General features: G+C 32.3%; 1 protein-coding gene and 2 long non-coding RNA genes across 5 annotated transcripts in view; 2 read left to right on the plus strand and 1 right to left on the minus strand.

Moving 5' to 3' along the window:
- LOC126747472 (scavenger receptor class B member 1-like) overlaps positions 1-27,892 on the plus strand; it is a 129,057-nt gene that overhangs the window by 34,397 nt on the left and 66,768 nt on the right. The window lies entirely within an intron of this gene.
- LOC126747562 (uncharacterized) lies at positions 19,714-24,945 on the plus strand. 2 transcript variants are annotated; one of them, XR_007664234.1, is made up of 3 exons: positions 19,714-20,718; positions 21,866-22,326; positions 24,435-24,945. It is a non-coding gene; the product is annotated as an uncharacterized LOC126747562 (long non-coding RNA). The 2 variants fall into 2 exon arrangements; XR_007664233.1 differs by lacking the exon at positions 24,435-24,945 and having other exon boundaries at positions 21,866-22,397.
- LOC126747578 (uncharacterized) lies at positions 20,693-22,695 on the minus strand. 2 transcript variants are annotated; one of them, XR_007664261.1, is made up of 4 exons: positions 22,321-22,695; positions 21,385-21,659; positions 21,001-21,318; positions 20,693-20,944 (listed from the first exon to the last, which is right to left on the minus strand). It is a non-coding gene; the product is annotated as an uncharacterized LOC126747578 (long non-coding RNA). The 2 variants fall into 2 exon arrangements; XR_007664260.1 differs by having other exon boundaries at positions 21,001-21,659.

Here is a 27,892-nt window from a genome sequence, read left to right on the forward strand (position 1 = left end):
TTAAGTACTTAATATAAATTAACAAGTTACTCTCAATAGATCGATTGGATAAAAATCTATGATGTTATTATAAGGATTCCATAAGATTCTAAGGACTCTATCAAAGTCTTTTTAGGATACAAACCTGCTCAATAAAGAAAGAAAGAAAGAAAATGTGCTATATTACGTAAGAATAATCTTGTGTACAAGCATCCTACAAGCTAACAAACAAAACAAAAATACAATTTCAAAAATTGACTAAACAATGAACAAAATTAAACACAAGAAGACAAAACTTTTTGAACATACTTGAATTAAAGATAACTAAATAAAACAATCAATTACTAAATAAAGGTATACTTTCCAACATGTCCAAGGTTAAAACCTATCATTAAAAAAAGTCATCCAGCCATCTTAGCCAATAAAGGCTTCTTTAATTCTCTTTTAAATTTCTTAACATCCGATATACCATGCTTTTCTTTGAAGTCCCCCCCCCCCCCCCCATTTATTTTTTGAACGGGTCAAAAAAAATTTTTGAAACTTGGCATAAGTAAATTGGTCTATAGATACTATTTTTCACTGTAAACTAGGTAGTTGTAAATTCCAAGATGGCGGCTGGGCGACATCTTGAGAAAAAATTTTAAATAGAAAGGTGGGTCGTGTGGTACCTCATTTTAAAGGTCTCAATGACGGAGGTTTTTAGCTGAAATTCTAAGGTCTCTTGTAACCCAAGGTTTTCGTTTCTTAGTTTTAAACCTCATTTTAGGAAAGCACTGATTGATCTTATCACACAGAACTTGAAAAAATAAAGTAAGTGGGTCAGAAGCCGTTTCAAGTGCATTCCAATTTACCGAAGCTGTAGCAGCAGAAAAAGCATTGAAATTTCTCCTGCTGAAAATTCTTCCCATATAATGAGATGAAGATGATACAGTATTATATGGCATTTTAGCAAGAATAGCTTCATGGTCGGAAATACCAGATGGGAGTACTATGCATAAAACGTCATCAAAATTTGTACAGAAATAGTCAATTGTAGTTGCAGATGAAGAAGTTATTCGTGTGGGAGAAAGAACGTACATTTTTAAGTCGTAAGAATTTAAAATACTTAAAAGAGAAGTACGTGGCAAGGTTTCATCAGTGTAGTTGATATTAAAGTCACCAGCCAATATAACCTTAGAGTGTAGGGACAACCGGGATAAAAGAGAATCAAGTTTGTCCAAAAACATAGCAATATCTTCTGTAGGTGGCCTATAAACACAAAGAAGAATATATAAATTAAAACGCTTACAAAAAGAGAGATTTCAAAAACATTCTCTAACAGAAGATTGTCATACTTATCAATATTACAAAAAATCGTTTCAATTGTTTGCCTAGCCAAGATCATGGTTCCTCCATGTATAGATTGTTGACGACAAAAATTTGATATAGCAACATAATCAAATATTAAAAAACATTCACTAGGCCTCAACCAGTGCTTAGTTAGGAGTACAATATCAGGAAAATTACATGTGTCCAGCAAAAGATGAAGCTCATCCATCTTGTTTCTTAGGGATTGTATATTAAAAATAAAGATACTTAAGCTTTTTGAAGAGCTAATTTCAATCTTACTAGTAGTATGTGAACATGAATGAGATTCAACTTTCGTGGACACGTCTATAAAAAGGAAGAATTCAATTCACGATTAGTAATCAGTCCAGACTCATTAATTTGATGATTCAAAGACAATTTATTCGATGAAATATTAATTTTGAAATATTTGAAAATATTTGCATGTAATAATGATGTCAAGTCTGAACCAAAGTTACTGGCGTGATTAGACTCTAAAATCCCATACAATCCCATACAAGATTAATATTATTTGCATGAAAAGTACGATAAAAGGCCTTATTACTATTATAGATAACATTATGGTTTAAATATGTATAAGGGCTTGTCATCACTAAAGTGAATTATTGTTTTTATTATTGCTATTAATCATATGGTATGTAGCTACCTACCTAATGACGTAAACATTAGGTAAATACGATTTGATATGTATATATCTAATATCTTGAACAGAATATGACGACTAACTAGACAGTCACGTACCCAAGTGCTCCGTTAATTTATTCAATAATTGTGGTATATTCTGCATCAAAGTTAGTGAAATTTTGTAGGGTCGGTCATCTTGACTCTGTAAATTCATCCAGAGAAAAATTCTTTCTGTAAAGTGTGAGATAGTGTGTTAATTGGCTTTCTTTTTAAACGATAATTGGAGCGCCATAGCCGCGCACACACTAAACCAGTGACCATCAAAATGCCTATAACACGTTCAATATCGGATTCCGATGATTTGGAAAAATTAATTACAAAAGTGTGTACCAAACTCATTAGCCAAATGGAGGAAAGAATTATTTCTAAACTTAGCAGTTTGGAAAAAATGTTATCTTCATTTTATGAGCGTGTCGAGAAATTGTGAAGCCGCCATAAAAAAAAATACGGAGTCAATGGCGGCCCTGGAAGATCTGCTTGAAAACATTGAACAAACATCAATAGAGAACAATTGTATCAGAATTTGTGGTATGGAGATTCAGGAGAAGAATAACATTCCGGTTGTCGTTTCTTCATTAATAGAAAATAGGCTAAAGATACCGTGTTCATTACATGACTTGGACTTTGCCTTTCCTATGAACAATACAAAAACCGATCGACCTACAATTCTAGTTCGGTTTGTATCTAACATAAAGAAGAAAAATGTTATGGCTGCAAAGAAACTTCTTAAAGACTCAGAAGTTGCAATTTTTGAAGATTTGACAAGAAGGAAGTACTCGATGCTTGTGGCTGCAAAACGAAAATATGGTAAGAATACTTGGACATGGGATGGAAAATTTTTTTATTAGGACTCTGTAAGGCAGACAAAGGTTCAGGTTATTGACGATAATCATCGTCAATAATTACGTACACGTATACTGTTTAACTTAATACTAAAATATCATACTTGGAACTTGCATGGTTTGTTTGGAAACCACTGAATCTATTTTAAAGCGGTAACTTATGATATGTACTTGGGTATTTCGATTGCAGGAATGTGCGGTTTTTTCCTAAACATTGCGATACACATTTCTGATTTTTGCGGCCCCTGAATATTCATATTTTATTTACTTGGGAATATAATAAATATTTTTGTATGGTACATGCAAAAGATTATTGCGTTATAGGTAGTAGGCATTTTAATTAATTATACGATATTGTATTGTATCGCAGCATTCTATTTTTTTTTCTTGAGTTTTAAAATTCATATATTTGTATATGTATGGTTATCTTTTATGATTTATCAATGATTGAGTTTTTTTTTTCATTATTTTTTACTCAATCAATGTTTTTTTTCTACTACCACCTTTTAAGTAACGTACATTATATTATAATGAGGGGTATCTTGGGTAAAGTGGGGTAAAATCTTAAGCGGCAGGAACACTTATATCTTCGAAATCTATATAGGTTTTTGAGATATGGGTAGTGTTTAGTTATTTAGTTATTTTTTTTTCATGAGCAATTTATTGTTTAAAGTTGCGAATTTTAATGTAAGGTCTATATTTACGGGTTTTCTAGAGTTTAAAAATTTAATACTTAAATATGACTTTGATATGGTATTTCTTACAGAGACATGGCTGTCTGATGGTGATGATGTTAAGGTTTTTTCTATTCCTGGTTACCGGTTTGTTCATAAGGATAGGGTAGGTAGAGGTGGAGGTGTGGCAGTCTATTTTAAGAGCACTTATTCGCCAAAAATTGTTTCATTGCAGTTTACTGTTACACATTTTTTAGAATATTTGATTCTTAAATTAAAAATCAGAAATAAATATTACTGTTTTTGCGTCTTCTATCGACCTCCCAATTCTAATTTTAATTTATTAGTTAATGACTTTGAGAATATTTTTTCATCTATTTATCCTTTTTTTGAGCAGGTAATATGTCTGGGAGATTTTAATATTAATCTACTGAATGAAACAAATCTTTAATATCCTTGTTTGACAATTTTAATTTAATCCAAATTATAAATCAACCTACTAGAATTAGTCGGAATAGTGTATCACTAGATCCAATATTTGTAACGGATGAGTCTTTGGTCAGTGATTCGGGGGTTGTGTCGTTGGAGGGGGTATCTGATCACGCTTTGATTTATTGTTATTTAAAAATAGAAAAGGTGTCTATTAAGCCAAAACTTATAACTTACAGAAATTTTAAAATGAACTTCAAGCAATTAACTGGCATAATATAATTTACGAGCAAAATATTGACAACAAAAGTTCCTTATTTAATGAATACCTTCTTTATATCTTCGATAGGCATGCCCCCTTTAAAACAGCAAGGATTACTAAACCATGAGCGCCCTCCCTGGCTCTCACCAGTGGCGAAGCGTACGAGTAGACAAGGTAGACACTGTCTACCCAAAATTATCCAGTTATTTCTCATTAATTTATTACTTAATTATTTCATGTAATTGTTGAATTCAAATTTAAAAAAAAAAACATAGAATGTAGTCGCTCTCCTTACTAATATTATATAGTATCTAAACGGCTATAATATCTATCTATCTATAATATCTAAGGCGCGCCCCGCCTGACACACCAATTAAAATAAAAATGCAGGGCTGACACCCAATTAATGTATACGAGCCCCAGGAAGACACATTGATATTTGTCTTCGGAAATTTGGAGCATCTAATCGAACCATATAGGCATCAAGCAGGTGACAGAGGTCCGGCCGCATCAGTATTCAGCCTATTACGTATGCAAAATTTACTCGCGGGAAAAACATTTGAGCTTTTGTCTATCGAAGTCGACCAGCTATTTTATTATGCTCTTGAGGGTTATTGTTTATCGACACGCTTGATCTGGTCGGCCGCAATACATCTTCAGTTTTGTTTTTTGATGAATCTGCATTTGGCATTTGGTGCGGGCGCGTGCTATTGGGCAGTGTGAATAAAAACTTAGCTTTTGCTTTTAGTATGAAGTATAAGCTTTAGCTTTTACTAGATAGATTTAGCTTTTACTAATAGCATTTGCTGAAATTAAAGTGAATAACCTTTTGCTTTTACTTACTAGCGAAAGCTAGATATTTTATTTATTTATTTATTTATTTAATATATCAACCCAATATTACAAAAAAAAATTTAAGAATAATAATTGGATGATTAAACTAACCTAACCCAACATACAATTAAAGCTTAGAATATAAAGATTACCTATAACTTGGAACAATCAGTTCAGAGAAAAAAAAAAGAAAAAGACAATACTTATAGTTAACACAAAGGAACAATTACCATCACAATTCACAACACCTTATAGTTCTAGTTTAAGACAGCATTATCAATTAATAAGATTTAATTTCTTAATGAACCCTGTGCGCCCCTCAAAGCAATCAATTACATCAGAATACTGATTAGCCAGCCTAACAGTACTTGCCAGAAAAGAATTGTGACCATAATTTGTGCGGTGTGTTTGGCTGTAAAAAGAAGTAACTTGCCTTGTTGACCTAGGTGGAACATAAAGACCTATTTTATTAAGAAGTGCAGGACAAAAGCTTTGAGAGTGAAGGATGTTGTAAAATACTTTCAAATCTTTATGTCTACGACGAGTTTCAAGACTTCTCAAATTCAATGAGGCTTCTATTTGCTGATAGTCCAACTCATCCTGATAATTTATAGGTACTCCATTTTGCTTAAAGGCAATATATCTTAAGAATTTATGTTGTACACTTTCAATCTTATGAATAGTATGGAGACCAAACACAGGAACTGAATTCTAGATGAGGACGCACAAGTGCACAATAGAGCAAACAAATAGATGAAATATTATAAAAGTCCCTTGAGCACCTCTTGATAAATCCAAGCATCTGCAGAGACTTGGTAACTGCCCCCGAAATGTGCGGAATATAACTTAAAGGGCTATCCAGTGTCACACCTAAATCCTTAATATGAGACAGATTTCAATATGGTGTTACCAACAAAATAGTATTTTTACTATTTTGTTGGTAACACCAACACACCAACCATTGGGTTAATAGTATCTAGAGTATTTTAACTATTTATTTAAAGTTTTTATTTGGTAAATCATCCAATGGTGTTATGCCGTACCCTTTATCGCCTAAAATAAGTCCATGGTTCTGTTGACGTCTTCTCATCATACCAAAAAGGTTTGGTCTACTTAAAATACGACTGTCGTGCACCGAGCCAGGCCATTGAGCATCTACGGATGTAAAAATTTCTTTTGCGTCACAAGTTGCTTGCACAATTATACTACACCATCCTTTCTTATTGATATACTTGTCACCATGTAGCGATGGCGTTATTATTGGTACATGAGTGTCAATTGCACCAAAAGCACAGGGAAATCTATACAACTGTACCCATTCGTTGATTGCCTGCTCAGTCGAGTTTTTTGTAGGAAATGTCATCCAAATTCATGCCTTTTCAACTATTTTTGGTAAAACGTGAGATATCGTTTTACATATTGTTGTTCTATGAACTTCTTCTTTTCTGATCCTTATTTGAAATCCAGGATCACTTAGAAATTGCAAAAATATTTGCTCCAAAAAATGGTTAGCTATCCACTCAACATTTTCTTCACTAAATTTATACAGATCGTGGTATTCTTCACACGACTTTCTTTTCTTTCGGGATAAAATTTTACAGATCTTATATTCATAAATGCAGCCATTTCTACCAAACTGTTTAACAATACTAAATTTTTAAGCCAGGGTCTAACAAGCTTGCAAAAATGTAATCTTTTCCTTAATATTCTTAGTAATTGCTTACTTTTATTCCCACCATTTTTAGACAATGCTAACAACTTTAGCTTTTGCTAATTGTATTAATTAGTAAAAGTTACTACTTACTTTTATCCATTGCAAACTAAGCATTTGCTAGGAAAATGTAAGTTTTAGCTTTTACTGAATTCTTATTCACACTGTCCATTGTAATTTAATAATTAGTATTTCTATTTTTGGGTGTATAGAAAAGATTTTTTTAGTGGATATTTTAGGGGTTATTTATGAACGTTTGTTTGATATTGGCAATTGTATTTTAATTGTGTTTTTTTTGTAAGTAGTATTTATTTTTATCTATCTATCTTTTTATGCTAGTAGTAATAATTTTTTTCTTTTTTATATCACTACATATTTTTCTCTTTGAGTTAATATTTCATGCTCTTTCATTCTCTATTTCATTAAAGTGAATAATATTGAATACACATTTTTTTCTAATTAACAATTTTTATTGTTTGTCTACCCGAAAGAAAAGTTCACGCTTCGCCACTGGCTCTCACCAAATATTAAGGTTTTTATGCGACAAAGCAGCGCTTCGAGAATTCAAGAGGTCCCGAAATGTACACGACTGGGAAAACTATAAAAGGTTGCGGAATCTTACGTTGTCTATGGTACGAAGAGAAAACAAAATATATTTATCTAATATATGCGCTGAAAAAAATATTTAAAAAACCTGGTGGACTCTTAAATCTTTTAATGTTTGTTCAAATAATGATTTGAATATTCCGGATTATTTACTGAATCCTGAAGATATAAACTCATTTTTCAGTAAATTTTTGCAGAATACGTCAAACTGTTCTTCTAAAATTAATTTTTACAATCAAAATATTTTCAACAACAATATTTAGTTTAATTTTAATTTAGCTAGTGTTTCTCAAATTAATAAAATACTAAATGGTATAAAAACAAATGCTTCGGGGGTAGATGGAATTAGTGCCAAATTACTTAAATATTGCAGTCCCTTCTTGGATGTTTACATTACACACATAATCTATTGTTGTATAGAACTAAGTTATTTTCCTGATCAGTGGAAATTATCAATAGGTAAGCCACTTCCGAAAGTAAAAAATCCAACTAACTATGGTGATCTGAGAATAATTAGTATATTACCGGCTTTGTCAAAGGTTTTCGAAAGGCTTCTGTATAATCAGTTGATTGAGTACTGCGGTGTAAATAAAATTATCCCGGAGACTCAGTGTGGCTTTAGAAAGGATTTGAGTACTGATGTTGCCCTAATTGGAGTTACTGACGACATAATAACGTCAATAGATAAAAAGTTGTCTATTGCTTTGATTTTATTGGCGAAACTGAAATTTTATGGACTTCTGGATGGTTCTGTAATGTTGATTAAATCATATCTTCATAACAGATTTCAAAAAATATTTTCAAATAATTCATTTTCCGAAGAAGCTAGAATTTTATCAGGCGTACCTCAAGGGTCAATCCTAGGACGATTATTATTCATAATCTACACCGCAGATATACTTACATCATTAAAGTACTGTAAACTGAGAGCTTTTGCCGATGATACCCAGGTTTATCTTCACTTCAATCATCAGGATTATTTGCATGCATCTTCTTTAATAAACCATGACCTGAATTTACTTAACCAGCCTTCTTCTTGCCATAATCTAAAACTTAACCCTCTTAAATCAAATGTTATGATTTTTGGACCTAATAAAGATTTTCTTAAAAATAATTTAAATATCTTATTAAATGATGTTCCTCTTCCCAAGATGGATCGTTTTTATGTCAAAATAAAATAGTGACGCATTTATTTTCATACACTGATTTTTACCTATTCAAAAATCATAAAAATGTAAAACGTTAAAATAAAAAAAAAACTTTTTTATTAGGCCGCCATTTTGAAACGAGTTAAGATATGGGTCTAATATTTCACGGTTATAAAGTACTCATTAAGACCTTTAAAATGAGGTACCACACGACCCCCCTTTGTATTTAAATTTTTTTCTCAAGATGTCTCCCAGCCGCCATCTTGGAATTTACAACTACCTAGTTTACAGTGAAAAATAGTATCTATAGACCAATTTTCTTATGCCAAGTTTCAAAAATTTTTTTTGACCCGTTCAAAAAATAAATGGGGGGGGGACTTCAAAGAAAAGCACTGTATATAAAGTTCTTTATTTGGGTATTTAATGAATTTAATAGAGTTAATCTTTATATTGTAGCTTAAGTTTATGACCGTTGAGTAGGGTTCAGTAGAGTAGCTGTCTTAGCTAGACTGCGCCCTGCTTCTCGGGTACTTAGTTATAGAATGTTATTATTGTTAACTACATCTGTAAACTGGGAATAAAAGACATTTATTATTATTATTATTACTTCTCAAAATCTCTTTGATCGAGCTTTTAGTAAATTACTAGAGACTACTAAGATTCTTATACCGACCTACCCTTTTCTCAAATAATTTTAATTACAGCTTTAGGAAAATAATGAGGAAAACCAGTTGTTTTTCGTACTAAAGGAGCTCCTATTTTTCTGTTCTAGATTTTGTAGGTCTTAGGTAAGAATTTGGTAATTGGCTCTGTGAAAGTAAATGTGTTTGTCGTTTTTCCAAGCTTTTTAAAGTCAAATTCGATAATTATCTTCTTTTACAGCAGAAATAATACATCAGCTGATATAAATAGTTATTTGCAACCACCTTTACTTATCCAAAAAATAATAATTTCTCGTTAAATTGTACGTAAAATATACTGTAATATAGTATGAATGACAAATTTATCAATAAATAATGACAACTTTATTAAAAGTTTTCCTACTGTACATTTGATTTCTCCTGAAAAGAGTTTTTTTTGCTCTAGGATTTTCCTAAAAAGCACCTTTTGATTTACGTGCACTTATTAAACTTAAATTAATCACTGCAATTAGTGTTTTAATTAGTATGTACGCAAAATTTATTTTTTTTACGATTTGTTCATTCCAAGTAATAGTTAGTACGTATACACACATATTATTTGAGCACGTTACTAGGAAAATAGATGATCATGTATTATTAAAAGATGACAGTCATTTGCATCAATTATAATTTAATAAGTATTACCGTATATTTAAAAAATTTCAAATGTATGTTTTTATATATCGGGTGCAATACCGATATCTTAGACATTCGTGTTATTTTATTATTTCCTTTGCGTTTTAATTTATTAGCAATTTAGTACAGTTGATTACATACAAAATCGTTCATTTTGAAGTTCAATGTCCCAGTCTACAAGTCATATTTTTATTTGTGCACGTAAATAAACGAATTTATTATGTTCAATTAAATATTTTTATTTCCAACCATCGCAATAAATAAATATAAGGCCTCCATAATGAACAAAAGCATTAATTAATGAGACCCGATTGGCGGTCAAAATTTTCCGTAAAAACGAAATTATTTCTAATTATTATTAAATAGGAGAAAAATTAATCAATGATTATGTTACCTATAAAGATCGTTGACGTCAATAGTAATTACGAGCCTACCAGAACGTTGTAAAATGGAAATATACTGACCCCGACTCAAAACAGAATTATAATTGATATTTCATTCTAAATCTTCTAGAATATTAATAATGTGGTTTATGGGTGCATTTAAATAAAAACCACTGGTTTTAAACTACTCTAAAACTACTTTCATTGTGCTTTCAGTAAAAGTATGCAAATTACGCTTCTATCGCTCAATAGAATAATATCAGAAATGACTCACGTAATCTTCATCTTTTAAAGTATATCCTGGAGATTTTTAATTATTTATACATATTGTGTCAATTTGAACAGTTTTAACGTAAATATCTGCAAGATCAAATAGCATCATGTTCTTTTATCGTAACTTAAATGAGGGGTTGTTTGAGTAGTATTGACCTGCACAAGAGAAGTTTTTTCACTTACTACTCACTGAGACCATTAATTAAAGAATATACTTAATTAAAGCGAATTTAGGCAACTCTAGAATTTAATATTTGTAAGAGAATATTCATATTAAACTTCTGTAATAATCTGCTTTACTTGACAAACCTGCAAATATACAGTATTAAAAATTTTCCAAAAAATAACATGTTATAATTTTTCTCTTAAAGGCTTCAATCTCTAAATAAGTCGATTTTTTTTTAATTTATTTACGAAATCCATTTGCAAAAGTGTTACATAGCATACCCATACAAACATATATATTCAAATGCAAAACTATCTATAAATCAATGAAAGGTGTAGATGAGTTAATTAATTAAAGCCCCTATGAAATAATATTCTTTAACTGCCCCCTAAAAGATGTAATCCTAGAGTTAAAAAAGCTTATCTGTCCTGACAGACCATTAGCACTTCGAGCCATTCGTGTAATTGGCTCATTAATGCCATAATTGGTATGGTGGAATGGGACTGAAAATATTTCTGATTGTCTATTCAATCTGGAAGGCACCCTAAGTTTAAAAAGAGACAATAACTCGGGACAATCTATAGTAGCATTTAAAACCTTATGGATAAAACATAAGTCGAGTAATGTAAATTCTTCGTGACTCTAATGTGGGTAAGTTCAGGTTATCCCTGACCCACTGATAGTAATACTCATGTCTCCTGTAACCACTGTTGGTTTTACGTTTTTAAGTAGGAATTTGGTTTTAACTAAAGTTGCGTTTTTACCTAATTACACTGTTGCTAGTTCAAAAACTTTACTACAATTCTTAAAATTATTCTTAACACCTTCTCCAATTTTAAGATTAAAGTTACCTCGAAAAATTACTTATTACAATTTTTTAATTAGCTGTTTCACACCTAGTACAGCTAACTAAACTAACCTTAACGAACAAAAACCTTAATATCTAATTACAAATATTTTTTTTTTATTTATAATATACAGTTACACGTTATTCGCACATTATTTTATACTTTAACTCTTGAAATTTTATTGTCCCTAATGCTTTGGTCAAAATGTCTGCTAATTAAAATTCTGTTGCACAATACTTTATGTTTATAAGTCCTTCATGTACCTTTTCATTTATGAAATGAAATCTCACATCAATGTGCTTACTTCGCCTGTTGAACTGTCCATTTTTAATGATTGTAATCGCACTTTGATTGTCCACATTTAAGTCTACCGTTACTTTTTCACTTGTAAGTTCTTCTATTATAGTTTTTATAAACAAAAGTTCTTTCACACACTCTGCAGCAGCAATATATTCAGATTCAGTACTGAATAAGGACACTATCGGTTGTTTTCTAGAAGCCCATATTATCGGTCCTCCACAGTAAAATACTATATACCCTGTGGTACTTTTTCGTGTCTCGAGATCTCCTGCGTAATCTGAATCGCAATATGCTACTAATTTATTAGTCTTTTGGATATTATTATACTCAATTTTATCATTCATGTTGAAGATTAAATATCTAAAAATTCGTTTGACATTTATAACATCTTGATCACTTGGATCCTCCATTCTTCTACTGCAAAAATTCACTGCATATGATATGGCTGGTCTTGTTTTATTAGTTAAATATAACAAACTTCCCACTGCTTCTCGATAGGGATACTTTTGATATTTATTATCATCTATCTCATTATATTTTTCATTGTTTGTAATACACTGGACATTTGGTGTGCTTGATGACTTGGAATTTTGCATACCAAATTTTCCAAGAACAGATTCTATATAGGACTTTTGTCCAAAGTTAATACCACTATCATCCTTAAAAATTTCAACTCCCAAAATTTTTTTTAGATTTTCACACACAGTCATTTCAAATTCCTCTTGCAAGCTATTTAATAAGTTTGTCACTTCAGTTTTGTTTTTGCTTATTATTAGTCCATCGTCCACGTAAATGCCTAAAAATAAACTTTCCTTAGGGTTTTTGAATATACACTGCTCACTTTTCAGAGGTAAAAGCCCATAAGACTTTAAAAAATCTATAAACCTCTCATTCCATTTCAAAGGAGCTTGTTTTAATCCATATAGCGCTTTTTCTAATTTGCAAATTTTTCCTTCAGTTTTTTTATTTTTATACCCATCTGGTATATGCATATAAATGTCTTTACTCAAATTTCCATACAAAAAGGCTGTTTTAATGTCAAATGATATAATATCCATGGAATATTTGACAGCTAATGCCAATAGCACTCTTATACTACTAAAATTTACAACTGGGCTGAATGTTTCCTTATAATCAATGCCATAATGCTGTTGACACCCCCTGATGACAAGCCTGGCTTTATATTGTCCATTGTCTTTCACACGAAAAACCCATCTACTTGTTAAAACCCTTTTGTCATTAGCATTCTCTTGATTTATGTACATCCAAACTTTGTTCTTATCTAAAGAATCCTTCTCCTCTTGTATGGCTTTGAACCATTGTTCTTTTTCATCTCCATTTATAGCTTCTTGGTAAGTGAGGAAAACCTGGTCATCACTTTCTCTTTCTAAATCATAATCTCTTAATTTTTCAGGTGGATTTAATATTCTCCCACTTTTTGTTTGCTGGTAAATATTTTTTCGGCCTTCTCCCAAATTTCTTGGTTCTGCAACATTTTCTTGTGTTTCTATATTTTCTTGCCCTTCTCCTAAGTTTAAAAATTCCTCTTCCAGTTCTGTCTCATTCATGTTCTGATTTGTGTCATTTTCTGACTGCTCGATATCATTATCCATCGCTCCCAGTTGATGTGACATTTCATTATTTATCTGAAACATATTGTCCTCTTGGTTGTCCTCAAATTGTATTGAAATTTGAGAGGTTTTATCCTGGCTACAGTCCTTTTTTAATTCTGCAAACACAACATCTCTATGTATAGATATTTTCTTAGTTTTATCATCCCATAAACGATATCCGTTTAGAGCATATCCCACAAAAACATATTTCTTGCTTCGGCTATCGAGTTTATGAGTATACCCTAAAATCTTAGCATATGCAGTCGAACCAAATATTTGAAGTCTTGACAAATCTGGTTCTCTTCCAGTCCAACATTCTATTGGAGTTTTGTTATAGCCTTCTGTAGGACTTCTATTAAGTAAATATGCAGCTACATAAATGGCTTCACCCCAAAATTCTTTTCCTAAATTTGAATCAAAGATTAAAGCCCTTGCCTTATCGAGTAAACTACGATTTAACCTCTCTGCTTTACCATTTAACTGCGGTGAATGAGGAATTGTAAAATCTGGAACTATACCCTTATTAGTACAATATCTCTTAAAGTTTAAATTAGCATATTCACCCCCATTGTCACAACGAATTTTAGACACCTTAACATTATGCAATGCCTCAGTCTCACTTATAAACTCTTTAAGATACTCAACCGCTTCATTCTTATATCTAAGCAAATACACTTTACAAAAATGAGTGAAATCGTCTAATACAGTCAAGATATAACACTTACCATCCCAAGTGTCTGGTCCTACGGGCCCGCATATGTCAGTATGCAAAATCTCTAAGCACCTTTTAGCTCTGTATCTGGTTGTCGCAAAAGGACATCTTGTCTGCTTAGCCTGCAAACACACTTCACAAACATGGTCCAGTTCACAGTCACTTCCCTTCAATTTTATGCCCGTTGACATGTCAAGCAGTTTTTTAATGTTATTAACACCCAAGTGTCCAAGTTTTCTATGCCAATCTTCTGCCTTGTCCTTGTTGGTCTCTGCTAAAAAACTTTTTTCATTTCTGTTTAAGTCCACAATGTAGAGTCCACTTTTACTCTTAACCCCTGTCAAAATGTCAACATTATCCTTTTTAATTATTACCTTCTCCTTTGTAAAAAGTACTTCCCATTATTGGCTGTTATAACATTAACAGATAACAGGTTCTTTCGCAGGTCTGGAACAAGTAATACATCATTTAAAATACAGGTACTTCCTTCAATCATCCCCTTTCCTTCTGTCATCATGTTCTCTCCTTTTTTTGCAACCTGAATACTTGATTTGGACCTATGTAACTCTAGAAACACTTCCTCATCATTTACCATATGCGAGGTACATCCAGAGTCCACAATGAAGTTTTTACTATTACTTTGACTTTGCTGCTCAACCATAAAAGCAACCTTTTTGTTATCTGATTTATCCCTGCCTCTAAAATAACAATCCCTCTCTGAATGGTTAGTTTTCTTACATATTTTACAAAACTCAGCATTTTTCCTTGCTTCCAAGCTTGCTTCAGACCTAAAAACACTATAATTTCTACCCTGCTACTCCCTGCATCTCGATTATTATGGAAACTGCCACAATCTCTGGCAAAATGACCTGGAAGGCCACATTTAAAACATTTTAGGTCATGAGTTGTTAATATTTTAGATTGTATGCCCTTCCTGTGCAGTAATTTTGTCCTCACCGAGGACTCAAAGGCAACCTGACTCTCAGTTTCTTTAGTATTTCTATGTCTAGCCTCCTCGGTTAATAACCTTGCAGTTAATTTTTCCAAAGTTTTCTCTTCAGCACTTGCAGACTCCCACGATATCAAGAAATGATCGTACTCTTGAGGTAAAGTAGACAAAATTTTAGAAATAACCATATTGTCATCAATCTTTTGATCAAGAGATTTTAACTTATGAGCAAGACTCTCAATTTTACTGATATTATCGCTCAAATCAGAGCCCCTTACATATGAAAAGCTGTAAAACTGTTGAAGCAACAGACAAAGCTGATCTGCGCTACTTTTCTCAAATAAATTTCTGATTTTATCAAACATGTCTTTTGACTTTTCACAATCCATAATGTGAGTTATATACTTTTTATCAATAGTAGAAATAATCAACTTTTGAGCCCTAGCATCCTTTATATTCTACTCCTTTTTCTCCTGATCCTTAGTTAAACCTTCATATATAACATCTCCTTTAACAATTTCATAAAGATCATGAGCTTTAAATGTAACTACTATTTGAAATTTCCATATTTGGTATGAAGTTTTATCTACCAATTTTTCAATGTGATTTTCCTCGATTACCGAAGACATGTTTGAGATAAGATCTTAAAAACTGAAACTAACCTTAGTTCCTTTAATATTACTGCCGGTCCTTAACCCGACCAGACCCTTACTGCCTTTTTTACTTCCTTTTTTTTTTGCTGGTGTCCCTCTGGAGCCCCCTGTTTCCTACACACAACCTCAAAAAAACTCACGACCGTTTTTACGCGAACACTTCTGTACTGTCCTATAGCACTATCCTATACTCCCTGGGCGGCCTGGGCCCATAACCTGTTGGTTTTACGTTTTTAAGTAGGAATTAGGGTTTTTTAAATGAAAAACACGACTTTTTTTGGTAGAAACTTAACATAAACATTTAATCAACTAAAAGAGGGAAAACGTTCTGACAAGTATGAAGTATGAAGTATATCATTTTGGCAAAAAAATGACATATGTCAACAAAACAAACTAAAGCTGCGTTTTTACCTAATTACACTGTTGCCAGTTCAAAAACTTTACTACAACTCTTAAAATTATTCTTAACAACCACATCTAAAAGCAGCCACCTTTAAAAATGTATTTTGAGTTCTTTCAATCTGCTTAATGTAGCAGTTATGTGACGGGGACCACACAATTGAGCCATACTACAAGATGGGCCTAACAAGAGAGCAATAAAGTAATCTAAAAGTAAACAAAGACAAATCAGTTGTAGACCGTTGGATAAAACCCAGCATTTTCACTGCCCTACCAGTCACCTGATTGATGTGACTTTTAAAAGACAACCTGGAGTCAATAAATATTCCTAAGTCAGAAACCTCTGTTTTGACACCAATTGTTACATTATTTATTTTATAAAGAAAAGCAATAGGGTTTCTTTGCTTAAAAAAAGTAATCTTATGGCACTTAATGATATTAAGGGACATTCTATTCAAGTGGCACTAATCAAAGAACAAATTAAGGTCTTTTTGCAGGAGCACAGCATCGGAAAGGGATGTGATAGGCCTAAATAGCTTCACATCATCAGCAAACATTAACACACGACAATTTTCAAGTTTCCAAACTTGTCAATCAATCAAAAAGAGGCAAAACAAAACAGGGCCTGAGTGAGAGCCTTGTGGTACCCCAGATGGCACCAAAATTTCAGAGGAACATATACCTCCAAGATTAACAATCTGGGTTCTACCTCTGATGAATTCCGAGATCCACTGAAGAAGAGGCTCCACAATACCTAAAGCCCTAAGCTTCTGCAAGAGTACCCCATGATTGACCCTATCAAAAGCCTTGGAAAAATCTGTATACAGGGTGTCCAAGATAAGGATCTTAAGCATAGGGATCTCGGTACCTGTTGGAGATACAGCTTCGGTTAAATTAGGAAAAAGTTGTGCACTTTGAAGCGTATTGACATGCCGTTGAGAAACTTCAAAAATTTCCATGGTCTGCTGAGATATTTGGAAAAAACGGAAATTTGCCAATATCGATTTTATTTTTTCCTGGCTTTATTTTAAAAGATATCAAAAAACTATTGACACTTTTTTATTGACACTTTTGATGTAGTACGTGGTGGTGCTTTTAAATTTTATATCCGACGTTTCGTTTTCGAGAAACCATCATCAACTTTATTTTTTTATATGGCGCGAAAAGAAAGTACACCCTGTATCTGATTCCATTTTTTATTACATATTCAACGATGTATCACATGTCACATTTTTTTTGTTAGGATTCTTATCTTGGACACCCTGTATACATGTTCAACGGATTCACAATGGCTTAAATACAATACACAATGGAGATGGTATATAAATGCAACCAACAACAAAGCTTTAATTGTCAATTGTAAAAGTCAAATAAATATCCACATCGACAAGTGGGATACCAATTCTATGTGTACATAAACTCTTTTTAGCCGCAATCAATACACCACCTCCACGAGCCTTGATAGTATTTGTAGCCATTTGACGATCATATCTATATAAATCATAGTTTGGTACTCCAATTTCAGCATCCGAATATTCAAATGTTAACCAAATCTCTGCAATCATAAAAATATCAAAGCAGCAGCAACTAAGTGCCTGTTGAAAATCTTCTATTTTAGTTCTCATACCACCTGCATTAGTATAATACACGCAAACACCTGAATCAGAAGGGCCATCCCGCACTAAATTATGGTTTGATTCATTTGATTTTGATGAAAATTTATCTTGCGTCCATCTAACCCCTCTAGGCCAGTTATCCGTCCTTAAAAAATCATTCCTGCAATCGCCGTTGATGCTTATCTTAAAAGAAATAGTCTCACCCTTAATTGGCAACAATTCTACTTTAGGGTCCCTAATCTGAGGGCATTGCATATTAAAGTAATAAGAGTAAATAATCAGGTTGAAGTCACCAATCGCCAGTATAGCAGAGGTCATATCTTCAAAAAATGATATGAACTTACTACGAGAGAAAGTAGAACAAAAGAAATATATTAGAAAAGAAAAAATAATTGTGAAAGAAAAATTTAATTAAAATGTATACAGGCTATATTGTAAAGGTTATCATAGTCGTGTAGAAAAAAACTAAATGCCAGGAATAAACAACAAAAAAAACATTAGACACACATAATGTAATAAAAGAATAAACGAAGAAAGATAAAGAAAAACACTATAAAATGAAAAAACTTTGAAAGATAATTAAAATTTAAATGGAAAATTAAAGACCGATTTGATATTTAGAGCAGTTATTAAGAATAATGCTCTAAGTATATCTTTATCTCTAAAAGAAATGCTGTTAATTAGTATACCACTAAATATATATGTCAAAAGTATTTTTTTCCCACTGATAATCTTCATCATTCATCAATTTATCACTTCTTACTTAAAATATGATTAAAGATCATCGTTTACATGATTCAAGCTTCTATATGTGAATAGATCTGTGAAAAATGAAACGATTTATACATATTTTTCTCGGTTATATATTACCAAGAAAATACGCAAATCGAACTTACGTCAAATCTATTTTACATGCAAAAACTCAAAGTGCAAAATTTAGATTTATTTAAATTTTATAATTAATTAAATATAATGCTAGGGAAATTGAACCTAATAGGGGAGAAATTTGTTTAAAAACTGATGTCACTGGCTATCTTTAAAAAAAGCGGCTTCATAAGTTATTAATATTTAAAACATATATATACATGGGCCAATAAAAGTCAAAAGTTTTTCCACTTATAAATATTGTTTTTAGTTTCGTATTTTGTAGCAGGCACCAAATACACAAAAAAAAACAGTATGTTTAGCATTTTATTGTTAATAAAACTCGACGCTTTTGTATTTAAAATTGATGATCAAAACATGTCTAGTTTTCAACATGGGGTTCGTTCTTGTACTTTTATTTATGTTTTAATAGGAATCTTACAATCGTGTACAAGCTATTAGAGTTTTTTTCAGCAAAAAGTTGTTTTGCTCTTAAATAAATACCTTTCAAAGACCCACATCTCTGATTATTTTAATCTGTTGGGATTTCCCCGCACATCTTGCTATTAAGGCCGTTTTATAAGAAGTACATATACCGGATGTTTTATTAAGCGTATATATCAATCTGATATAATTTTTTTTATTTTATAAAATTGACCAATTATTTTTAAGTTCATAGTTTGGTTACTAGAGGGCGTAATTAAATGGTCAATAATTCAATTCTAATTTTCTCCAGAAAATTTCAGCTTAATAGTACCTTTTTTTAAAAATAAGAATATTTTTTATAATTTTGGTTAAAGATTCATTGACGTACCGGTCTTCATAAAAAAGGGGAAGGTAGTGAAAGTGTAATTGTTTAAATGGCTCCAAATTTTAAAAGACTTATTTGATTTTGTTTAATTTGGACTTGAAAACATCTTGTCGAACTTGCATTGTCTTATTTATTTAATGTAACACGACGTTTCGGTTGGTAAGTATCTCCAACCGTTATCAAGTGTAAACTGGTAACTGGTAAACTGTAAACTGGTAATCAGTTTACACTTGATAACGGTTGGAGATACTTACCAACCGAAACGTCGTGTTACATTAAATAAATAAGACAATGCAAGTTCGACAAGATGTTTTCACTGTACCATTGTCTACCACCTTCAAAAACTAATTTGGGCTTGTTAAAAAGTGAAATGTAAGTACTTTTAAATATTGTATTTATTAGTACGCGAAAGTTTTTAATAAAATTGTTAAGAGGCGTCACTTGAATTAAAACCTGTTATCTTGATTTTTGTCAAAAATTAAAATGGCACTGTATAATTTTGATAGCAGAATCGAAAAGTAAATTAAATTTACTAAAATAAGCCTGAAAACTCAAATCGCCTTTTTTTTTTACTTTTCGAGTTATTGCCGATATAACAAATTTTGACGATTAAAATGAATAATGTCACTTGGCATTAATAATTATTGGGTTTCTGGGTTTGGAATTATGGCATCCAATCCTTTATAGAATTGATAGGTCCTTAAACAAATATAACACAGCTAGCCAGTTTTAAAAAGACAAACCTATGAGCAATATTGAAAATTAGTTATGATAGGGAGGCCATTGCTGCCTCTAAATCCCTTGCAACAGAATTATTAAAGGTTGATTTTGTCATCGATAAAAATTCAGTAGCAAATAAAGCAGTAAATATGGACCCGTTGACTCTACCAATAGTGCGACTATCAAGAGACTCAGATGCGACTGATGGTCGCTATTTATTGGCCAGACTGAGAGACCCTTCCATCAGGCCAGGCGCAAAATGAGACGCAGCTTGGTGAGGTGAGGCAGCGTGAGTCACGGCGAGATTTTGTAAACCTAATAAAGAATAGTTGTTGCGCATATTTTTTCGCAGCGTGTCGTGCGCAGTTTTAGCTGAACGTGATCCTACAGAACGCAGTGTCAATGCCGCAGTTTTGTACATTATTCACGGTGAGTAGTTTAAAAATATGGAAGAAAAACTAATCGAGGCCGTGCGAAATCGACAAGTTTTATACGATACAAGTCATGTAGACTACATGAGGACAAAACTAAAAACTGAAAAGTGGGAAGAAATCGCTAAAGAAGTCGATATGAAAACTGGTAAGTTTATTTATTTATTATAAATTGTATATCTTAGTACTTCCCTCTAGCAACACTTTCTCTTTGCCAAGGTACCGTTCCCGCAGAGTTGAAATAATTGGTAAAAGTCTGTCGAATCGTAAAAGCTTTCTGTACACTTCAAGTATTGGTTGATCGTAAAGGGCGTAGCTGATTTTGCGGCATATCTTCTTTTCCGTCGTCTTCGCTTTGAGATACTGAATAATTCCTTAAATAATTATGCAATACACAAGCTGCCTTGACAACATTAATTACACTTTCTACCTTATTCTCAAAAGGAGTTCGAAAAACTCGAAAACGCGAGGCAAGTATACCGAAAGCGCATTCAACCGTTTGGCGCGCTCGCGATAGTCTGTAATTAAAGATTTTGTTTTCATAATTATCCTAACGCTTCGTTTAGGATAAGGTCTCATCAAATTCTCAGACAATGGGAATGCTCATCTCCTGCAAACACATATGGTATTGGGTTCACAAGTGGAGGCAGTACAGAAGGTGCTGGAAGATGTAAAGTATGATTCCGAATTTTCTTTGCCAAAACGCTTGTACTGAAAACGTTTCCATCGCTAAATCTTCCTTGCGATCCTACATCAATAGTGATAAATTTATAACTTGAGTCGACGACAGCCAATAGTACAATGGAGAACGTACGTTTATAATTGATACAAGAGGATCCACTTTTTCCAGGTTTTTTAATCACCACATGCCTACCGTCAATGGCACCAATGTAATGTGGGAATTGCCATTTTCTTTCAAAATCAACTTCAACTGATTTCCAGTCCTCTTCCGATGGTTCCGGCAAATATTTCGGTTGCATCAATTTCCATATTGCTTCAGATACTTCTCGCACAATATTAGAGACCGTTCGATCACCCATCCTATAGCTGTATGCAATACTTTTGTAACTGTTTCCTGTGGCCAAGTATCTGCAACAAAGAAAATTCATTGATGACAGTTAGAGTTTGTGGAAACTTTTCCCACAACAACACAAAAACTTATAAATTGTTTTATTTAAAAAATTTTTTAATGATTTAAAAATTTTACAAAGTTTTGTAAAATTATTTGTTATTTATATTGACGAATTTTTAGATAGTTATATTAATAGAACTCTAAAGTTAAGCCATTGTTGTAGGATCTAAGCAAAGGCGTTGTGGGAGAAACTAAGACATTTATTGAGGGATGCGATTAGGAGGCAACAGAAATATTTGAAAAATGGAGCACCGGCGAAAGTTGTCAAGGAGTGGAAGTTTCAGAAACAGATGGGATTCCTACAGCCTTACATGGCTAATAAATCGAGAGAAGGAAACCTCCGAGAAGACGGTGAAAATCAAAACCTAATCCAAGATTCGGAACAAGATATAATATCTGCAAATGTAGACAATGAAAATATAGAAGTAAACACTCAACAGCAAGACGAATGCGTAGAGGATGAAATCCAACCACAGATACTTCCAGAAATGTTACCTTCGACGTCAGCTACAACTCTCAAATACTAAACACTGTACCCAATAAAATAAAAGCAATACCTACTATACAATAAAATTCGAAAGTATTTAACGGCTTGCAAAAATATCAATTTGTACTTACCTATAGGTATGTAAAATCAAGCTTAATTAGTAGTACCAGCCACACCAAGTAGAAAATACACTTTTTATAAACTTTTACTGTTTTTACTTTTTTTTACTTGCAAGCAACCCAGCCCGCCAAATCAAAACAAAAACAAAACAAACCTCTCCTTTTAGGTTATGTTAAATGTCAAAAATTAAAAAAAACCAAAAGTAACTAAATATTTGTAGTGCCAACCTAAACTAACCTCAGTTCAGCTGAACTAAAGTTCAGTTTACATTGAAACAACAACAGAATATCTTTTTTCGGCTTGCGATCGCGAGACAGGCTACATTATATTTTTGGAGGCTGTGTTTCGATCTTGTCCTACTAATTTATTTTCTTTTTGTGCGCGTGTAAAAGGTAAGTTGAGCTTATTCTAAGTGGTTAAAGCTTTCTACATACTAGCTTGCTTTTATTTGCTTTTTGGCTTAAAAATTTTTATTTTGTGCATGCTTATTTCCAATTACATTGCTTAAAGAAGTACTATGAGTGAAGCAGGGGGGGGCGCCCCCCCCCCCCAGCCCATGGCAACAATGCCAAAAGAATGTGACGGTATAGATAATGGCAATGTTGATGTTTGTAGTATTTCAATAGAGGCTTCAAACACTAAAAAAACCAACCTTGAAAAAGAACCAGTTTTTTATTCTAAAAATGATACTGGCCCATTTCTTGTCTATTTAGAATCCACCGAAAAAGTGGGTTTTAATGTAGGCAAATTTAATAATATTAAAATTGCTAGAGACATTTTTAACCTAAATCTGACAGACGTTAAAAAAATTAAAAATAAAGGCTTAAACAGAATCTCTGTAGAATTCATTAATTTCCTGTCTGCAAATAATTTTGTTAAAAACAAAACCCTGTTAAATAAGGGCTATAAAATCTATATTCCATTTAACTTTGTGACTTGTAAAGGGTTAGTCAGGCAAATTGACATAGATATAGGCGAAAAAGAAATATTAGAATGTTCTAAAACTGATACCGGTATAGAAATTCTAGAGGTTAAAAGATTAAACCGAAAAATAATTAAAGACAAAGATATAACATATGAACCCACTGGCTCGGTTCTTATTACATTTAAAGGTGTTTGTCTTCCCAAATCCCTAAATATCTACAGACTGGAAAGACCCATTTCTATATACATCTCCCCTGTAACGCAGTGCTTTAGATGTTTACGGTATGGTCATACTCGCACTAACTGTAAAGGCAAAGAAAGGTGCTTCACATGTGGTGAGGAAAAAAAATCTGATTTAGAGGAGCACCCCCCTTGCGAAACTAGATGTTTTTATTGTAAAGGTCCCCATAAATCATAAAGCTCATAAAGGCACATAATGATAACTTAATTTCCCCTAACTCTAGACCACAAAAAGAAACTAGCTCTCCAATTTTTTCATTAAGAAAAGAAAACAGTCTCAAAACACAAATGCCTTCTACAAGTGCAGTTCATAGGTTTAATTCTCATGAATCTTCTTGGTACCCAGATGAAGTTAAAAGCATCATCGATGCATTTTTAAACATGTCAGAAAACAATAAAAGAACAGTAAAAACCTTTTTATTCAATCAAAATTTTGATATGGATATTGATCCCGGCTCTCAGTCAGATTCATTTAACTAAAATCAATTTTCCCTTCACATTAATGTCAGGAGTAAATAATTTAAAGATCATCTTTTGAAAGCTAAGAAAAAAACACGTTACAACAATAATTAGAATGTGCACAGGTCATTGCCTGACTAACGCCCATCTATATAAGATTAAAATGAAAGGTAGCCCTTATTGCGACTGCGGTATGCTTGATCACCTAAACCACATATTTTTTGAATGTCCTATTAATAATATACCCGATCTAGACTTGTATAAAATCTTTGTATTGAAAAAGAAAATATCACCATTATCCATTATCCAACTCAAATTCTGTTTGCTCCCGACGACGAATCAATAGAAATAATCATGCGATTCATAAACATCAATAAGATTAAACTTTGAAGCTCAACTATCTAATACCCCTCTTGTATCCTACAATCCCGCTTGTTTTAGTGCTTGGTGTGGTCTCTCATTCCTTTTGTTGTAATACTAACGTTTTCCTCCCGTATTATAGCCACAAACCATAAAGCCGATACAAGACAAAGCTATAGTCACAAGCTAAACAGAACGAGCAAAGTTGTAATATAAGAAGATATTTCGGAGATTCCTGCATGGTCCAGAGCCAGACAAAGAAGGAGTCTCCCCCAAATCGGGCTGGCAATTGCCTTGCAGCAAAGCCATCAACAAAACAAGACAAGACAACAACAGAATATCAAATGAACGCAGTTCACATTTTGATCGGCGTTCCGTTGAACCTAAGATCAAAATTGATTTATACAACCGGCCCTTAAAGACTTTGGTTTACTATTAGAAGTGTCTATGCTACCCCTTTTTCGTGAAATGGAATGTATTTCTAAGAGTCCTTGTAAATGCACATCTTGTAAGTCTTTTGTTTGCAAATTACAAAACAAATTAAGCATACTTTGTTTTTCTTCTTCAGTCAGTCCACTTAAACATTTCTTGTAACAACTAAAAGGATAAACTAGTTTGCCTAACGATGATTTAAAAAAACCCCAGACTTACCATAAATCACTCGCAACCTCTTTGGCAGGAATGCATTTTCCAGAATAATTTACGTGTTGGACGCCTTGCAGTTTTGTCCTTTTAATATAATTTCTTTTATATTTCTCAGTGTTCACAACACCTTTTTTTCTTTTTTTTTTTTATCTTCAGATTCTGATTTCGAACTCATTTTTTCTATTCAACTTAAATACAATGAAATAAGCACGTGTTGTTTCCTTGTTTCTATGAAATTCTAAACAGAACTAAACGACTGCGTTTTTTATTGCTCAGCCAGCAAAAACCAAAATAAATCAGAGCGGAACATTAAAATAGGTCCCCGAATCTCTATTGCATTTTAGTGATTATATTATCTGGTCTTTTGTATTGGTGTACGAAACTGCACGAAAAGAACCGAAGTCAATAGTTTACCGCAGAAAGGTTACTTCTCCAGGACATATCCCCTTTCTGCGGTTAGCGAGAATTATAACGCTATCGAGTAAATGGTGCGACAATGTCGTATGTCCCGTTTATGCAGTAAACGATGTATTTAAGGTGATTAAATCTAAATATATGAAAATATGAGTTTCCTAAGAAATTGGAGATGTCCTCTTTCTGCAGTTAGCGATTCATATGTGGACTTTATAAATAATTAAAAGGGCAGCAAACTTTGCAAAGTCTAAAAAATTGAGTTTAAAACCTCAATACTCAATAATCTATTCATGCTATTACATATACGGTTTATATACGTCAAAACAGATAAAATAACATTAATTAACAATATATTACTTAAAAAGGTTTGTTTATTATCGCTTTTCGGCAAATGAACTTTAGGATTATTAATAAAATAATTAATTCTGGCCCTGTATCTTAATTTAATTTTAGTCAGTTTTTACAAAAATAAAAGGGAATATTTAGCGATTTTTGCTGAGAGCACCTTTTTTATGTCAAAGGCATAGGAGCATCATAATCTGATACCCAAATGGAAAAAATTAATTGTCTTAGGAAAAGGGGGTTAAGTTTACCAAATATCCCCTTGATTTCCATGCCCCTGGGTAAAATTATTTTTATTTAGTAGGTTCAAAAGAATAAACGTATTAACAATAATATATGTCCCAACAATGGTTGTTGTAGCTAAAGTAGTTCCGAGGCTATAAAAGTTTTTAAGGGTTATCTTCAAAGAGCTCTAGCTTCCTGAGGAAGCATTTCTAGACCCATATTCATATTAAATTTTCTTTATTTACGTTTTCTATTTACCCTAGAAGTTTGTAACATGATCAACGGAACACCCTGTATATCTAGTTTGATAAGTCTGTGTCTGTTGATGTAGTTAGTGTGTCTTTTACTTTCTATCTTTATTTTACTTAGCTCTAACTATTTTACTTTTTAACTATCTCAATTTTAGTACTATTCTTAAGTCGATGATTTTATAATATTAATTTATGTAATCAAAGAAGCAATAAATTAATTTGAATTTGAACTCTTATAAGTAGTAAATCAAAACTAACAAATCGAATTTGTTGCGCGATGTTTCTTCAAGTAAAACAAACCGCATTCTTTATGATATGTGCAAACAAAAATTCCACTTCCTTCTAGAATATTTTTGTAAGTAGCTTTTTCAGAAAACAGGTTTTAATATACTTACGTCCCGACCTGTAGTTTGAATCGTATACCACTTAATGGTTCTTTTTTTTTTCCTAAATCTTATATGCGTGGTATAGATAGAGGGTTATTAATGATCTGAAAATTTTCCACCGTTGTATCCGGAATTATTATTTTTTTATTTATTTCATTTGCGGTCTCGTCTTTTTCTGCAGTGATCTTTGAAAGACGGGATAATGGCCTCCATTAATAAATACTTCTTTTAATGCCATGCATGGGTCGAAGAACTTTTGATGGTTCTCGTGTGTTGGCGATATTTTATTCGGCAGGTTGAGCAAAATTGAGCGGTCTTAACAATTTTCTTGATCAGCAAACATAAATTATTTATTTATTATTAACCTGAACTTGAAAATTCTTATGCAATATCAATTCGTCACAAGAAGAATTATGCAAAATTGATGAAAGGGTATATAGCAATCTTTGTATACACTGGAAAAACCTAGAAATTCTATACAAAATGAAAGAAGAAAAGAAAGATACAAAATAAGGGATTCTCAACTCAAAATCCAAAGAAAAATCTATTAAAGGAGTAAAAACATAGAGGATGTAAATTAATCCCAAAATTACCAAAGTACTTGCTAAATAAAGAAAAAGAAAAACAAGTAGAAGAAGGAACATATAGCATAAAAGAACTACTTTTGCCAAATTGTGTAAAATTTTATGCTAAATATAAAGAACTAATAATGATCTATACCGATAAAATGTAGGTGTTAAATAATTACGTTGCTTTTTTATCATTTACACCCTTCAACCGAGAGAGCATAGTACTAATTTGTAAACACATATCGACCTGTCATGATGATTTAATGCATAATATTGCGATGCAGTAAAGTACGTATGAAGTGAAATATAAACTAGTCCATCTATACATATTATTCTGTCAGATTTAAATGTTGTGTTCATTTAAATGACTTTAATATCAATTTCAAACCTCATTGCTTTATATTTAGATTTAGTACAGTCTGAAAATGCATTTTTTAAGATCATTTACTTACGACTATGTTTGCAATTAGTCGGTTTATTAATAAGTTAAAAATTGAATTTACTCATTACAAGCGATAACCAACACAAACAATTCTTAACTGATGTAAGAGGAAGTGTAGTATAAAATCCGAATCATCGTTTTCACGAATTTTGCCAGTATGACATTGTAGAGTATTTTGAGACATTATTTCAGTTTGAAACATACTTCAAGATTGCACCGACCACACAACCACAAAACGCATACTCTGGTGTGTGGCTTATACGTCATGGTAATATCAAAATCAAGTCAAATAAAATCAAAAACCGTTTATTTAAATTAAATTTTTA

Source organism: Anthonomus grandis, chromosome 2, assembly GCF_022605725.1.
Source record: "Anthonomus grandis grandis chromosome 2, icAntGran1.3, whole genome shotgun sequence".
Taxonomy (NCBI): domain Eukaryota; kingdom Metazoa; phylum Arthropoda; class Insecta; order Coleoptera; family Curculionidae; genus Anthonomus; species Anthonomus grandis.